Below are 6,964 nucleotides of genomic sequence, written 5' to 3' on the forward strand. Positions count from 1 at the left end.
TCTGTTAAAGACAGAGTCATGGACACTGAATCTATCTGGAAACCCAGAAAGGTTACCCTTGTTTGAGGAATCAAAGAACTTTTTGGTAAATTGATCCTCCAACCATGATCTTGAAGAAACAACACAAGTCGATTCGTATGAGACTCTGCTAAATGTAAAGACTGAGCAAGTACCAAGATATCGTCCAAATAAGGAAATACCACAATACCCTGTTCTCTGATTACAGACAGAAGGGCACCGAGAATCTTTGTGAAAATTCTTGGAGCTGTAGCAAGGCCAAACGGTAGAGCCACAAATTGGTAATGCTTGTCTAGAAAAGAGAATCTCAGGAACTGAAAATGATCTGGATGAATCGGAATATGCAGATATGCATCCTGTAAATCTATTGTGGACATATAATTCCCTTGCTGAACAAAAGGCAATATAGTCCTTACAGTTACCATCTTGAACGTTGGTATCCTTACATAACGATTCAATAATTTTAGATCCAGAACTGGTCTGAAGGAATTCTCCTTCTTTGGTACAATGAAGAGATTTGAATAAAACCCCATCCCCTGTTCCGGAACTGGAACTGGCATAATTACTCCAGCCAACTCTAGATCTGAAACACAATTCAGAAATGCTTGAGCTTTCACTGGATTTACTGGGACACGGGAAAGAAAAAATCTCTTTGCAGGAGGTCTCATCTTGAAACCAATTCTGTACCCTTCTGAAACAATGCTCTGAATCCAAAGATTGTGAACAGAATTGATCCAAATTTCTTTGAAAAAACGTAACCTGCCCCCTACCAGCTGAACTGGAATGAGGGCCGTACCTTCATGTGAACTTAGAAGCAGGCTTTGCCTTTCTAGCAGGCTTGGATTTATTCCAGACTGGAGATGGTTTCCAAACTGAAACTGCTCCTGAGGACGAAGGATCAGGCTTTTGTTCTTTGTTGAAACGAAAGGAACGAAAACGATTGTTAGCCCTGTTTTTACCTTTAGATTTTTTATCCTGTGGTAAAAAAGTTCCTTTCCCACCAGTAACAGTTGAAATAATAGAATCCAACTGAGAACCAAATAATTTGTTTCCCTGGAAAGAAATGGAAAGTAGAGTTGATTTAGAAGCCATATCAGCATTCCAAGTCTTAAGCCATAAAGCTCTTCTGGCTAAGATAGCTAGAGACATAAACCTAACATCGACTCTAATAATATCAAAAATGGCATCACAGATAAAATTATTAGCATGCTGAAGAAGAATAATAATATCATGAGAATCACGATTTGCTACTTGTTGCGCTAGGGTTTCCAACCAAAAAGTTGAAGCTGCAGCAACATCAGCCAATGATATAGCAGGTCTAAGAAGATTACCTGAACACAGATAAGCTTTTCTTAGAAAGGATTCAATTTTTCTATCTAAAGGATCCTTAAACGAGGTACCATCTGACGTAGGAATGGTAGTACGTTTAGCAAGGGTAGAAATAGCCCCATCAACTTTAGGGATTTTGTCCCAAAATTCTAACCTGTCAGGCGGAACAGGATATAATTGCTTAAAACGTTTAGAAGGAGTAAATGAATTACCCAATTTATCCCATTCTTTGGAAATCACTGCAGAAATAGCATTAGGAACAGGAAAAACTTCTGGAATAACCGCAGGAGCTTTAAAAACCTTATCCAAACGTATAGAATTAGTATCAAGAGGACTAGAATCCTCTATTTCTAAAGCAATTAGTACTTCTTTAAGTAAAGAGCGAATAAATTCCATCTTAAATAAATATGAAGATTTATCAGCATCAATCTCTGAGATAGAATCCTCTGAACCAGAAGAGTCCAAAGAATCAGAATGATGGTGTTCATTTAAAAATTCATCTGTAGAGAGAGAAGATTTAAAAGACTTTTTACGTTTACTAGAAGGAGAAATAACAGACAAAGCCTTCTTTATGGATTCAGAAACAAAATCTCTAATGTTATCAGGAACATTCTGCACCTTAGATGTTGAGGGAACTGCAACAGGCAATGGTACATTACTAAAGGAAATATTATCTGCTTTAACAAGTTTGTCATGACAATTATTACAAACAACAGCTGGAGGAATAGCTACCAAAAATTTACAGCAGATACACTTAGCTTTGGTAGATCCAGCAGGCAGTGATTTTCCTGTAGTATCTTCTGGCTCAGATGCAACGTGAGACATCTTGCAATATGTAAGAGAAAAAACAACATATAAAGCAAAATAGATCAAATTCCTTATAAGACAGTTTCAGGAATGGGAAAGAATGCCAAATATCAAGCTTCTAGCAACCAGAAGCAAATAAAAAATGAGACTGAAATAATGTGGAGACAAAAGCGACGCCCATATTTTTTAGCGCCAAATAAGACGCCCACATTATTTGGTGCCTAAATGCTTTTGGCGCCAAAAATGACGCCACATCCGGAACGCCGACATTTTTGGCGCAAAATAACGTCAAAAAAATGACGTAACTTCCGGCGACACGTATGACGCCGGAAACGGAAAAGAATTTTTGCGCCAAAAAAGTCCGCGCCAAGAATGACGCAATAAAATGAAGCATTTTCAGCCCCCGCGAGCCTAACAGCCCACAGGGAAAAAAGTCAAAATTTTGAGGTAAGAAAAATATGATAATTCAATGCATAATCCCAAATATGAAACTGACTGTCTGAAAAATAAGGAAAGTTGAACATTCTGAGTCAAGGCAAATAAATGTTTGAATACATATATTTAGAACTTTATAAATAAAGTGCCCAACCATAGCTTAGAGTGTCACAGAAAATAAGACTTACTTACCCCAGGACACTCATCTACATGTTTGTAGAAAGCCAAACCAGTACTGAAACGAGAATCAGTAGAGGTAATGGTAAATATAAGAGTATATCGTCGATCTGAAAAGGGAGGTAAGAGATGAATCTCTACGACCGATAACAGAGAACCTTATGAAATAGACCCCGTAGAAGGAGATCACTGCATTCAATAGGCAATACTCTCTTCACATCCCTCTGACATTCACTGCACGCTGAGAGGAAAACCGGGCTCCAACTTGCTGCGGAGCGCATATCAACGTAGAATCTAGCACAAACTTACTTCACCACCTCCCTTGGAGGCAAAGTTTGTAAAAACTGATTTGTGGGTGTGGTGAGGGGTGTATTTATAGGCATTTTAAGGTTTGGGAAACTTTGCCCCTCCTGGTAGGAATGTATATCCCATACGTCACTAGCTCATGGACTCTTGTTAATTACATGAAAGAAATATATATTTATTAACCTTAAAATATATATATTTATTAACCTTACATATACCTTGACAAATTATTTCTTTTATTAGACAGAAAATAAGCATTTACATAGAAACAAGTTACTGACTAATGTAAGGGAAGGAAAGGGAAGGTGGAAAGAGGGAGAGAGATGGAAGAGAAGAGGTGAGTGAGAAGAGAGCTTAGCCTAGCTTACAATGGCAACTTACTAACTTATATAATCATTCATTCTCTCACACAGCCCAGCCCACACTTAGCTGTAAATTCTTCAGTCAGAGACAAGATGACACCATTAGATCAGTGGTGGTAGAATGTCACTTCCTTAGGCTATTGGTAGAAACAGAGATAAAATCAGGGCCTTGTACAAAATCTGTGCTGAAATGCTAAATGTTGTAAGGGTTGTAAACTTTCTTAGTGAATCCTGTGGTATCCTTTTGATCTATTATTTACATACAGTGGTTGATCAGATTTCCAACTGGTTTTCACCAAACTTTGTCTCGTCACCTCTGAACTGGAAAAATTGGTAACTGTAGGTCAGTCTGCATTTAACCCTTTGTTTCCTTGATGTTGTAGACAAATGTCCCTTAGCATTTCAATATCCAATAATGTCCATGGAAATAACAGTCTAATATTAAAGGTATAGGTTTGTTCATAAAATACAACACCCTGTGAGGGACTCACTAGCAGAAAAGTCTTAAGAAATTGTTATCTACATAAAGAAAAAATGTTTGTTAAGACCTCTAGCTGAGCCCGGGAAATAGGGTGGGATACCGGATTTTTTATTGTTTATTCTTTTTAGTCTTTTGGGGCCTCCGATCAAGGTAGTCAAGTTAAGTTCTTCTGAAGGCTCTGTTTATTTAATAGAGTTATATAAGTGATTTCTGGTCTCATAATGCTTTAACAGCTCTAGTGCTTAAAAAACAGGCTTTGTCACTATAAATCACACACACAAAAAATAAATATATATATTTTTTTTTTCCTCTTGCTGTTTTCTGTTCTCTGGAAAAGTTAACTAAACTTAAACACAATCGCTCACATTGCACGTGTTTTTATTTAATGTGAAAGCCTTTGCTTTAAAAAAAAGAAAAGGCAAATAATTGCACAACTGACACATTGTTATATTGTTTGATGATATAACACTATTTGGTTACACTCGAGTTCACATACTCTCACTTTTGTATCACTTTTTTATTCAGTCTGCAGTACTCTCTGCAGCATTTTGTATTGTATATTATATTTCTTTATGGAAAGATTCATCACCACAACTCACCCGCAATGCCTGCAAAAATAAAAGCTAGGAAAACCAGAATAAGCAATGTTAGTTTAGAATCTATTACTGAAACTGTCAGACCCACCTCAGAGCTGCAGCCCCTAATGGCGCAAATGACAGAATTCTTTTTCCCACAACTTGATTTAATTAAAAAGGAACTTTCTAGTATTTCCCTTGATATTAATTCTCTTTCTACTGAAGTAAGACTATATGCAAATAGACTAACAGAAGCTGAGAGTAGGATCTCAGACCTGGGGCCCGATCCGATATGCAGCGTTGCCCGCACAAGCCGGCGACGCCAAATTTTGCGCGGATTTGGTATCCTATATACGGCATAACCTAGAAGTTACGCTCGTATATTTCTGCCTTCGGCCGTAGTTTTTTGGCCCATAGACAGGTATACCAAACCTGCGCAGTTTGGTATCCAATATACAGCGTAAGGACTTACGTGGTGAAAATGGAGAAATCTTACTCCATTTTCACCTCGCCACAAAATGCATGCGTAGTAAGCCTTACGCTGAGTATTGGAGCCCCGTAACTCCCTAAACTGCCTGCAAAATAAAACCTAACACCTAAAGCATCTACCTGTCAACCGCAATCCCCCGCCGCAATCCCTAATAAAGTGCTTAACCCCTAAACCGCCGCTCCCGGACCCCGCCACCACCTACATTAAAATGATAACCCCCTAATGTGAGCCCACTACACCGCCGCCACCTATATTATATATCTAACCCCCTAATGTGATCCCCCTACACCGCCGCCACCTACATTAAAATTATTAACCCCTAATGTAATCCCCCTACACCGCCGCCACCTATATTAAAATTATTACCCCCTAATGTGAGCCACCTACCCCGCTGCCACCTATTTTAACTACATTACCCCCCAATCTAATCCCCCTACACCGACGCCACTTATATTAAAATGATTAACCCCTAATCTAATCCCCCTACACCGCCGCCACCTATATTAAAATGATTAACCCCTAATCTAATCCCCTACACCGCCACCACCTATATTAAATGTATTAACCCCTAATCTAATCCCCCTACACCGCCGCCACCTATAATAAATGTATTACCCCCTAAAATACTAAAGTGTCCCTACACTGCATTGCCCCAAAGTAATCTGCTCTATTACCAGCCCGTAAAAAGGCCTTTTGCGGGGCATTGCCCCAAAGTAATAAGCTCTTTTACCTGTAATCTAACCCCCCTACACCGCCGCCACCTATATTAAATATATTAACCCCTAATCTAATCCCCCTACACCGCCGCCACCTATATTGAAAATATTAACCCCTAAGCTGACCCCCCTACACCGCCGCCACCTATATTAACTATATTAACTCTAATTATATTAGGGTTAATATAGTTAATATAGTTATTATATTATATATGTTAACTATATTAACCCTATCTAACCCTAACACCCCTAACATAGGCCTAGATTTAGAGTTTGGCGTTAGCCGTCAAAACCAGCGTTAGAGGCTCCTAACGCTGGTTTTTACCACCCGCTGGTATTTAGAGTCAGTCAGGAAAGGGTCTAACGCTCACTTTCCAGCCGCGACTTTTCCATACCGCAGATACCCTTACGTCATTTGCGTATCCTATCTTTTCAATGGGATCTTTCTAACGCCAGTATTTAGAGTCGTGGCTGAAGTGAGCGTTAGAAATCTAACGACAAAACTCCAGCCGCAGAAAAAAAACAGGAGTTAAGAGCTTTCTGGGCTAACGCCGGTTCATGAAGCTCTTAAATACTGTGCTCTAAAGTACACTAACACCCATAAACTACCTATGTACCCCTAAACCGAGGCCCCCCCACATCGCCGCCACTCTATTAAAAAAATTTAACCCCTAATCTGCCGACCGCACACCGCTGCCACTTACGTTATCCCTATGTACCCCTAATCTGCTGCCCCTAATACCGCTGACACCTACATAATATTTATTAACCCCTGATCTGCCGCCCCCAACGTCGCCTCCACCTACCTACACTTATTAACCCCTAACCTGCCGACTGGACCTCACCGCTACTATAATAAATGTATTAACCCCTAATCCGCCTCACTCCCGCCTCAATAACCCTATAATAAATAGTATTAACCCCTAATCTTCCCTCCCTAACATCGCCGCCACCTAACTTCAAGCATTAACCCCTAATCTGCCGACCGTACCTCACCGCTACTCTAATAAATTTTTTAACCCCTAAAGCTAATTCTAACCCTAACACACCCCTAAGTTAAATATAATTTAAATCTAACGAAATAAATTAACTCTTATTAAATAAATTATTCCTATTTAAAGCTAAATACTTACCTGTAAAATAAACCCTAATATAGCTACAATATAAATTATAATTACATTGTAGCTATTTTAGGATTAATATTTATTTTACAGGCAACTTTGTATTTATTTTAACCAGGTACAATAGCTATTAAATAGTTAATAACT

This window comes from Bombina bombina, chromosome 2 (assembly GCF_027579735.1).
Source record: "Bombina bombina isolate aBomBom1 chromosome 2, aBomBom1.pri, whole genome shotgun sequence".
Taxonomy (NCBI): Eukaryota; Metazoa; Chordata; class Amphibia; order Anura; family Bombinatoridae; genus Bombina; species Bombina bombina.